Source organism: Sipha flava, unplaced genomic scaffold (assembly GCF_003268045.1).
Source record: "Sipha flava isolate LNK unplaced genomic scaffold, YSA_version1 178_pilon_pilon, whole genome shotgun sequence".
In the NCBI taxonomy this organism is placed as follows: Eukaryota; Metazoa; Arthropoda; class Insecta; order Hemiptera; family Aphididae; genus Sipha; species Sipha flava.
In genome coordinates, this window is record NW_020272126.1 from 114,721 (window position 1) to 126,530 (window position 11,810).

Here is an 11,810-nt window from a genome sequence, read left to right on the forward strand (position 1 = left end):
GGTGTGTAAATCCCCACCCGTATTTATTATATACGTATACCCGATGAGTGCACCTTCCTCTGTAAAATATTACGATACGGATTCGTAGCGAAAAATCGTATTTCGCGTTTATTAGTGGCCTGTACGCGGTTCTCCTTCAAGCCCCGAACGACGACGGGACAAAAGCGATATGACGTTATGTACGCGCAACGATGGTCATCGGCCAACACATCATTTTTTATACGTTTTCCATAAAAATATCCTACACAGATAGATGTGTATAATATTGTTAGTGAAATCCGTTTAAAGCGGGCTCATTGGGAACAGTTCGATTTGCCGACACTCAGCGGACGCTGGTAAAATTCGAAATTAGGAATCAAAAAAAAAAAAAAAACATGTGATTTACTATTTTATTTATTTATTTATTTTTTTTTTTTAAAGGTGCATTTCATATTGTCGCTACCAGGAAAACATGTAAAATATCTATAAGTTAGATATAGGTCACGGAGGAACAGCTGGTCTCACACACTAACATGGCCGTTTAATTATATTGTTTTATTTTTATATTTATTGTGCCCTATGTGAATTATATAGTACCTATGTAGATTGTAAATCACGTTATCGTTTGCCGCTGCTTCGGCTACCCGAATATTAATTACCACGGTCGCCGTGATCTCTTCTCGTACCGTACGTTGTCGAGGCAGTATCAGCGCATGCTAAATATAAGGTTATAGTCAGTACTCGAATTGGAAAAAATTAAGTAAAGTAGCTCAGTCTAACGATTTTAAAACTGCGTTCCATGTGTGCAATTATTTAACACAGGCCCATGGGGGTTTTGTCCCTGACCGGTGGGGGGGGGGCTCCGCCAACCTTACATATATTTTGAATGCCACTTTTCAGCTAAATTAATATTTAAATTCTAAATATAATATATTTTGATAGCAGTACCAACATCCTACAAGTTACAATAGAAAATAAAAATAAAATAATAATTAACATAATTGTAGGTGATCAGGCAGTCTCACGAATAGAATGACATAATCATATATTTGGTTTTTGTTTTTATTTATTTTTACTCTTTAGTGCGGGCCACGGCCTTAAAAGATTAGTTGTGGTGCGGGCATTTATTTTTTTTCGAAATTACGATATCGTGTATTGCCAATATTAATAACAAACCGTACAATGTATAAAGTATAATACACCAAATTCACAGACATTATTATTTATATTTCTCCAGAAATGATAACGTTGTTCCTTATCATAACCACCATAAAATCTTCAATTATGAAAATAGTTTTGATATTATAAATCGTAAAATTCGTTTTCAAATTGACGTAAATTGAAATTCACAAAAAAATAATTTTGGATATCAATTAAGATGAAAGTGGCGTCTCCCCGTTCCGTTGAAAAAATATAGTTGGGGTACGCCAAAAAAAAAAAAAAAAATAGTGGAGGAGCTCTGTCCTGCGCACCTCCCCACAATTCGAGCACTGGTTAAAGTATTATATTATAACCTTTAATAAGTTGTTTTTTCTATTATTGAAAACTTGCTTATAATATCAATTTGAATGCAAACGATTACAGAGACGTCCGGTGGCCGCGTCCACGTAGTCATCACCAATTTCAAACATGGATATGATGGAAATGATGGGATGTATCTGTGTGTATCAATCTCGATGATTATTAATATTAAATGTTCCTGTTGTACGAAATTTTCGCAATTTCAGCTGACGTGTCGATACTTATGTAGATATCGTATAGAACGTAGTACGTTTGAGACCCTTGTAAGTGTTTTGCCGTGTAGAAAATGCACTTAACTGTTAAACATTTAGTCAACATCATGTGATATACGAATTACTTCGAGAAATTGGCACGTACATGCGCATACATATATGCACACGTGGTGTATTTACGTAACAGTAGTATGTACATCTAGAACGCTAAAATAATTGAATGGATCAACCATCCCGAGACAAGGTAAAGTACTTCAATATTATACATGGGTCACGAACCTTGAGATATTTCAACGAAATCGGTATATTATGCAGAGATAACATACTTGCGATGGATTTTTTTTTTTTGTTCGTGAAAAAAAAAACAGTTAAAGCGCGTGTCTTAACAATTTTTAATTCAATCACTATAAAGTAGAAAAATAACGACAATTATTAGAAATCTAATTTAGTTTTTAAAAATTATTATAATATAATAAAGAAATAATTACCAAGAATATAGCATTTTTAAAAGATAAAATTATATTTGTTTCGTTAGATCAAACTATAACATTTTTAACAGTACGGCTTATATGAGATTTCAACATTCCATTCCTCTAGATTTTTTTTTTTTAATCAAATTAATAGTATGATATTATGTGTCCACATTCTCTTTCATTAAATAATTTAATAAATTTCAAAGGGTCTAAGGAAGAGAGACAGCGTTAATTTTTTATTTAATAAACGATTGATAATAAAATAAATGTCTATAAAATAAGCATATTTCCCAAGGAAAATTATGTTTAAGGAAAACAGTGTACAAATATTGTTAACGATTTAAATAAATCAAATATTCTAACAATGAAATTAAGATCTGGAAGACCACCCGAAGAAATTAGTAAAAAGGAAAAAAAAAAATTCCTGGACAAAATAAATAACTTACATACAGAAAAACTTGGTCCGATTTTTTTTTTTTCGTAAGAAAAACATCAACTTATTAAACTTTACATTAATTTTATTTTATTTATTTTTTATTACAATTTCAACGCAAATATCAAAGTGGTAATCCTTGCCATCATCGTTGTTAGGTTATTGTATTTATTTTAATGTAACAAATATATTATGTATGCATTATACATTTTACATATTTATTTTAAAGTGAATTCAACTAATTTACATATTTTTAAACTGTTAATATTTCAGCGCAGACTATCTTTAATTTCGAGTTACTACTGTACAACCTTTGACATGCTGATTAAATATTTGATGGTCGTTAGCAAAGTGAATAGTCGACTTTTATCTCGAAAGCTTACGTCTTCTGCTGCTGCTACTGCTCATCAAACAACGAACGGATCTCAGCCATTTCAATGATTGCTTTTTGTGTTTTATTAGACTTAAAAGCTTTCACACGAAATCAAACTGAACAAATGATCACGGATACGGGTCACTTATTCGACTTGTATGTTGAACTAACAAGATAGATTTTTTCGTTTCGTGTTTCCGTAAAATAAAAATTATTATTATTATTATTATTATTGTTCTCTCTTCTAGTGTAACTATATATAAATCTCTCGGATGTATCATAGGTTAGCAATGACTTACCTATGTACTTGTACATACGATGCGTTCGAATTTCATTTACACAAATGTAAATTACATATTAGAGTTAAGAGAAATTGCATTGTCTTACACATAGAAATATGCATGCACAAAGTTTCAAAAAAATAATTATAATACTTTAATTAATTGAAGTCTGCGATGAACTTTTGTGCACGGAAAAAGGCGAATCATATCACAAAAATAATAGAATAAAACAGGTTGGCATACCGCACTGGTGATGTTGTTCTGAAACCGATTTTTATCTAGATTAAAATATACTATGTTATCTTTTATATTTATCATTAATATTTCAACAGTATACAAGATTAAAATTAATTGAATATAGACTAAATTATTGCAGGTTACTCACGAGTCACAAGTCGTGACATTTCGAAATATTTTTATTCGACTTTTATAAGTTTTCGAAAAAGTGCGAAAAGCCGATTTTATCCGAATGATAAAATAATATGTACCAACAAAAATGATTGTCGCCAATAAAATGATAGTTGACGTATGGATTCTTTGTTTTGAATATTATATCAAAAATAAAATCTTGCAAATTATATTTCCGACTAATTAACTCTGCGTAATATGTGTGTACACAAATTATTAATTTTTCACTAAAGCAGAATTACAATTTATTTTTATAATACAAATCGTTGTTATATATAAAAAATTTAATGCAGTATTATATAATTTTTATTAGGTGCACATTTATTGAATTGGTAAGTAAAACGTTGTGAAATATGAGACACGGTAAAATACTTATAGTTAATTTATTCAAAAGGTTGTACGTGTTACTCTAAGATTGAGTTTATTAGATATTTAAAAAGTTTATTAAAAATGATAAGATAATAAATACGCGATGTAATACATAAGAATTTAAATAAATTTTCAGTTAAAATATTTATTGTATTTTTTATATTTTTAAAACTAAAGTTAATATGACATTATTACATTATTTTATATTCAGTAGATTATCCTTGGAAATTATTCATAACAGGCTAATCAATCATAATTCAAGATTTTTATTGAAGTGCTTACGATATTATAATGTATTATTAAATAAATATGAAAAAAAAAATATCTTATAATTAAAATAGGAAAAAACCACAAGGTTTATCGGTATTGAAAATGGTTTTGTATTTGATCAGTTGAAAAATAAATCATCTAACGACAAGATTTAACAATATTGTGATTATTAATCTGAGAATTACATATTTTTATATCCAGTTTTTTCTCCAAAATGATTGTCTACTAATGATACAAAAAATGCTTGTGCATTTATTCAATCCAAATTTAAAGAAATTTTAATCATCACTATCCAAATCTACATTAATTCGTGAAAGTTTTCGTATATATATATATATATAGACTAAAACATACGTAAAAATTAGAAGCAGTGATACACCTTGACTTTGACGGCCAAAAGTAATATTTAAATACAAGAACAACAAAAAAAAAATAAAAAAAAAAAAAATAATACAATCAAAATACAATCAAGGAGTAATTTCACGTCATGAATTGTATTTATATTTTATAAAACCATGTAATTTTTGACTAATTTTTTTTCTTAAAAAAAGTTAGTAATTGTTTAGTTAAAGTTTATATTATTTTATGTATTTTAACAGTTATATGACTATTTTTTTCTTATTTAGATCATAAAAAAAGTGTTGTTAAAAAAAATGATTTATTCATATTTTAGTAACCAAGCTATTTGTAACCTTATCGTAGAATCCCCGTTGATATCATAGGTTAGTTTATATTTATAAATAAAACCAGCATGAATGAGTGTAAACATTTTTTTATTCTGAACCAATACAATGGTTTTTTTTATTCCTTTTTATTTTTAATGTTAAAATATTAAAATATTGTAATAGAGTGTGTGTATATTAATATTGTAGTCATAGGAAAATACATTTTGAAATGACAATTAAATAATATTAAAAAATTACTTTTGTGAATATGCCTTTTACATATTAAATGCATATACAAATAGTGTACCGTTATATTCAATTATTTATAATTTCAAATATTAGTTTATGTACTAAAAAAAAAAAAAAACCAAAAGTGTATGGATATTAGTTCTTGTTTGTAGTTACGTTTAATAATATATGTGTATGTATGTGCTTTTGAACTCTCATCACCCTGTGATACTCATATGTTTGCATATGGAAGTCTACAATGGCACAACTACGGGGGTAATAGGGGATATTTAAGCACTTCGACGGAGGTATTTAAAGGCACTATATGAAAATAATATTCAACAAATGTTTCAATGAATAGGAAATACGAATAGAGTGGTGTATCAAACTCGAAAGAAAATATATGTTAATATATCTATTAATATAAATTGTTTTGGAATAATGGTTGAGGAAGGTTTTTAGTTGCAATCATCGATTCAATGGTCGACTTAGGTCATATTCATTCAGTATATTTTGTCGGTTGATATATTGATATTTGGTATACCTCTTCATTTTATTACGTTCAAAACTGATTATGAACAGCTTGATTATTCAGCTAGTATAGTTCTATTTATGCCGTAGCTACTAGATGAAATTAACCATTTCATGATGTGTTAACGGCTTATATAAACACTTAGTGTAATACGTAAAATATTTTACGAAATGTTAATTTTTTCATGAAATAATTTTTCCAATATTTTTTTTATACCAGAGTGTATGATGTGTTCAATATAGTGTACACTAAGACTGATACGAGTATACGTGACAATTATTGTTCAAAATTTCTCGATGAAATGGAGTCACAATGAATTGCGAATAAAAATAGTAAGAAATTTAATGATGATTGGAAAATAATTGATTAACATTTTTTATAAAAAATAAAATTGTATAATTCATTGTACCCAATTTAAATAACAAATATCTCAAAACAAGTTTGAAATATAAAGCCTGTGTTTAATTTTAAAAATACAGCATGATTTTAATTTTGAACGGTCATACAAAAATATGAAATATTAAATAAATCTAAGTATATATTAAAATAAATTACTAACTTTTTATGTTTCTCGTTGTTTTTTCTAAGAAATTAATCGAAAACACATTACCATTACCATTCATGAATTCAAAAGTTAAATTGTTACAGTAACTGCCTGTAGGTAAATAAACGCTATAATATGGAAAATATAGCGATTGGTGGTATATATAAATTAAAACCAAAGTTTTCACATAGGTTTAACATACATCATTTATATTACCCCACATACGTCTTATCGTTAAAGCTTAATACACGGTTATAAAAAAATTTTATCATTTTTTAATTTAACATTTAATTGGCATTTAAATACCAACTGTTTGACTGTATATTATTTTATTTAAAAAACAAATCTACAAATATTACATTATACCTTTAATATTTGAATTATCTATATTCTGTAATATAAACATGTAGCGAAGATAGAGAGATTACACATTTCAGTTAACACCTACACAATTTTGAGATATGAAGTTATACAAATTATAATATATTAAAAAGGGGCACAGTTATACACATAATACTATTTTAAAGTGGAGGTAATTTACATAATAATTGAAAAGTATACGAAATTCAAGGAAACATATTCATGGGGCCTAATATACTATAATACTAAATAAATAATAAAAGTTATGTTTATTTAACTATTTTAAAAATTATAATTTATTATATATACCAACACGTTTTGTTAAGATACGTATGATAAAGTATTTTAGGCATCTCCTGAAATATAGGTTTGCATACGTCTATGAATATATGCCGAGTTGTTTAAAACTATGTACCCATAAGTATTTATCGATATTAAAATTTTAATTCAATTTAATTTCAATTTTTTTTTTCAATTCTAAAATGTAATTAACATTTTTTGAAAATAATATTTAAAATATAGAGCTAATAGTTTTAATTTTAATATTAGGCAAACAAATACGTTACTAATAATTATTTTAAGGAACCTGAAAATTAATTATTTTAGAAAATTATAAAAACTATTCTATTGTACCTATTTATCATCAAAAAATTAATTCATTTATTGAAATCAAATGTTCCTTTTCAATTAAATATTTTATACTCCAAGATGCAAAATAACAAAAAAAAAAAAAAGTATACGAATATGTAAATAGATCAAATTATCTCAAAAACACACTTCCATGCTTCAATTAAGTAAAATGTCAGTTTCACATAAATAAGAGAAAGTTTTGTTTCTTCATTTTATGGGCAGCAAAAGGTAAAAAAATTTTCAAATTTTATAATTTTGTCTGTTTTTTTAGGCATTTGTGAAGATAAAATAAAACGGGATAATATGTTCTGAAAAAACCAAATAAAATTACAGTTTTTTGTGTTGCCAGAGTTAATTTATCCGCAATTAAATAAAATATGTTTTTTTCTAATAAAAATGGTTTTTATTTGTTTTAATATATTTACGAGCTTCTGTTATTATCTCGGTACACTATATTATTTTTATATTTACATAAAAAAAGGAATTAAAAGTCTTTTATTTTTTTAATATACAATAATATAATATTTTCATTTTTAGATACTAAAAAATTTATTATTATCACTGAATCTCTCAAATCATGATTTATGGCAATTAGATAGGTAATCTGAAATTATTTCGTAATTGAGTATTTGGAATTTAGTCGTCATCGCCGGTCCCCTCACTAACACTAATGATCATTTATTACGCACATATATATACGGCCAGCACGCACTAATGTAATTGTCTATACTGAACCCTTAAAATCGATCTGTCTGCAATGCTAAAGTGAATAGAACATGGAAATTATATCATATTAAGTTTATTGCAAATACGAGTGTTCTATTAAAATTACTTAAAATTTGTCTAGAACAATTGTCTAGTTGAAAGTGCTGTAAAACTCCACGATTTGTTATGTGTAACAAAATTAGAAAATTATATAGAAGAATTAATTGAAAATTTAAGTAGTGCCGGATTTGTATATTTATCTTTATGACCAGAAGTGGATAGATGTGGGTTCGGATAGATATTTCGGATATGACCTATTTGTGAAAAAAAAATTACACGATGTGAAATTGAAATTATCTTTTGTCTAAAAAAAACTATGTGGTGAAATACTTACGTATTTCACCATTTCACAAAGTGCGAAATGTCTGTTTCAGTTTTATAAAATGCTTAACTATTCGTGAAACAATACATTCTACTAAATGGTCAAGACATAGTTATATAAACACACATATATATATATATTTATATCTTCTCAGACTCAAAACAAACCATTTAGTTCTTTGGCTGCTTCCACAATTCCTCTACATTTGGGTCTACCTAATGCCACACTAATGCTATAAGTAGGATCCATTCATGTCAAGTTTATTTTCACCATTTTCAATTCACCTTTGGCGCGGTCTCCTTATGGGTCTTTTTCCGCTTAGTATTTCAATGTGAAATTTCCTCGTGAGAAAATCTTCTGTGCGCCACAAGTGTCCAATCCGTTCTAATACTTCACTACTAAGAAATCGGAAAATTTCAGGTTTATTATATAGTCTTAATTCATCGAATTTTCTGATCTCAAAAATTAATATATATATACATGCATACATGCATAAATAAATAATATGTGAAACATGTATTTATTGGGTTCGCTAGTTAGTGACATTGTTTACCTAGTTCGACGCAAGAGTTATAAGATTCACACAACAATTACCTAAAAGCATTTTAAATTTCACTCTTCACAGTATTAAAACAATTATTATTCACAACCTTCGTTTCACTTTACGACTACACTTCGGGTAAGGATATTAGTTTTTACGAAAAAGCTTACTGATATATATTTATTCACTTAGTTAGACTACATAATATTATCTTAACAAAAAAGTAATATTAAACATGTATAAACAATTTATTAATAACTATTAAATATTTCATAAATAAAATATAAATATAAAAATACAAAAAGTTCTCTTTCGGAGTATGATTGTATAATATGTGCAAATATTTACGATCAGTTTCTATTGGAAAAATCTTCATTAGATTTAATAAAAAACACACTGAATATAAAAATACAAATTAAATTTGTTTACGTTTGTGTGAGAGGAAATTTAGTTCAGTTAAAGAATAAGAGTTATAGAAAAAAAGTATGTTTTTATAGTTTTCCAAACATTAAATGAGGACGTGAGATTATTTTATTTAATAAGAATTTTTATGGTTATTTACTATTATTCAAAAAAATATTGAAAGTATATATTTTTATTAAAATATGTTTCTACTTTAAGGATGTAATTCAATTAATTTTTCTGATTTTATAATATTTATGCGATTTTTACAATAATAAATTAGTGTGAACATTGCTTAGGTTATTTTTTTATTATTCCCAAGTATTTATCAATATCGAGACTATTAATATAGTTATTTTCTAAGACATGTCTCGCAAAAATTTTAATTTGAAACGATATTTTTCAATTTTTATTTCAAAAATGTGTTTTTTGAAGTTAAATTTGATCATCTATTTGTTATACCCAGTGTTGAGAATTATCTAGATAAAAATCTAAATGTTATCTATTTATTTATCTTAGATAAAAATTTCAGTCATCTGCTAAAATTTATCTAGATATTTTAAGCTGAAGAAATAATTTTATTTTTGTTCCTGATAATTATTTATTACCATATTGTACTATTTTCGATCGCGTCGACGACGATGGGTCGGTATCGATTTATATTTTATAAATTATAATATTGTGATTCTATAAATAATTTTGTCTACCACGAGTTTTACCAAGAGTGCTTTCAGACGATACAATTTTTCCCCTTTAGTTGCCGGACACTGTGTCTGAGCCACTAAGATTACAAGAACAACAAATACGGAAACAATAATATTTGAATTACTAACGATGGACATAATATTAAATTATATTACATTAATATATTATCCAATATAAAATATGTTCATAATGATATAGTCTAATCACATAATATAAATAAAATAAAACTTATTATAAAATATTATTTTTATAAACGCAGACATCCGGCAACAAGCATGTCAGATCGATACTTGGATATACCCAAATTCTGACTTGAACTCCGTAGAAATTAATAATTATAAATAATTATTATTACATTGAAAATAAATCCTTTGATTATGTATAGCCTATGAGTGCAACGAATTACACGTCAGTATAACATGCATGTTTGTAATATTTATATATCTTATAATTGAAAGTAATGACTTAAAAGAAACCTTTTAATTTAAATAGATAAAGTACTTTAAAAAGTACCTATTGAAATATTCCTTGAGATTAGGTACCTATTGTGTATTATTATTAGGACAATTAACTGTCCATTTATTATTTTTAAGTAAACTGTAATTGACTTTAAAGTATGCTGTATAGAAAATAAGAAACTTGTAAGAAAAACATTATACATAATTAATTATTTTATAATATATTATAAAATAATTATTTTATTATTTAATTATATTATTATGATTATTAATTTGAGCAATAAAGGTTATATAACAATATATATTTTTTTTTGTGCATTTTTTATTATCTTGTTAATAGAGATCAAACATAGTCAAAAATAAAGATAATGGATAGCAAAATGTACCTATGTTTTTTTTATTCTAAACAAAAAAATTATTTTTAAATTATAGAAGCTATACTACAATAAGGCATTTGCCTTAAACAAATATTATAATTTTTTTTTATGTGATTAGTCTGTTAAATTTTTTAGATTTCTAGTACAATTTTAATTTGAAATCATTGTTATTTAAAAATTTATCTGTTTTTTATTAAGATAAATTATGTTTATCTTTTATCTATTAAATAGATAATTTTAGATTTGTTTATTTTTATCTTTATCTGGATAGATTTGAAGTTTTTTATCTTTATCTAGATAAAAAAGTATTTATCTAGGCTCAACACTGGTTATACCAATTTAAAAGGTATATAATCAATAATTAAGTCCATGTGCACAAGATCATTTTCAAAGGGGTATATTCATAATAATTAGGGAACGGATTTATATGTAAATGCATATTTTTATTAAAACGAGATATTTAAGATTCGATAAGAAATGTTTAAGATTTAAATCATTCCTATTAAAATGATGATACTTTTATTTTACATATTTTGGTATAATTACATATTTTTACATATTTCACTAATTTTTAATTATTTTTAAACATATTTTTATAATTTCATCATTCATACGTCTTCTTCGTACGAAAATACAAGAAATTATTTCAAAATTAGATCCAGAAACTTTTATCTCTATTGGAAAAGCTCAAAATAATATGCAAAATGAAACATTGAAAATTATTTAATTTTAATTAAAAATAATTTAACAAAATTATTAATAAAAAATATGTCCCCAAATGATAGTATGCAAATTATTAAATCAGCGATTAAAACTCGTAAGCGGACCAATAGATGTCGTAAAAAAGAAAATTCATGCTGTTACAGAAAAAAATTCCAGGCAATATTGATTTTAAAACAATCAATGACATAATGAATGGCAGACAACTATTTAAAAATTTGGAATTATCGCCTTCTGATAGT

General features: G+C 25.8%; 1 long non-coding RNA gene across 1 annotated transcript; it reads left to right on the top strand.

Moving 5' to 3' along the window:
- Nucleotides 1-1,369: 1,369 nt before the first annotated feature.
- Nucleotides 1,370-3,178, top strand: LOC112680618. Its single transcript, XR_003148325.1, has 3 exons — nucleotides 1,370-1,639; nucleotides 1,707-1,956; nucleotides 2,892-3,178. It is a non-coding gene; the product is annotated as an uncharacterized LOC112680618 (long non-coding RNA).
- Nucleotides 3,179-11,810: the final 8,632 nt, after the last annotated feature.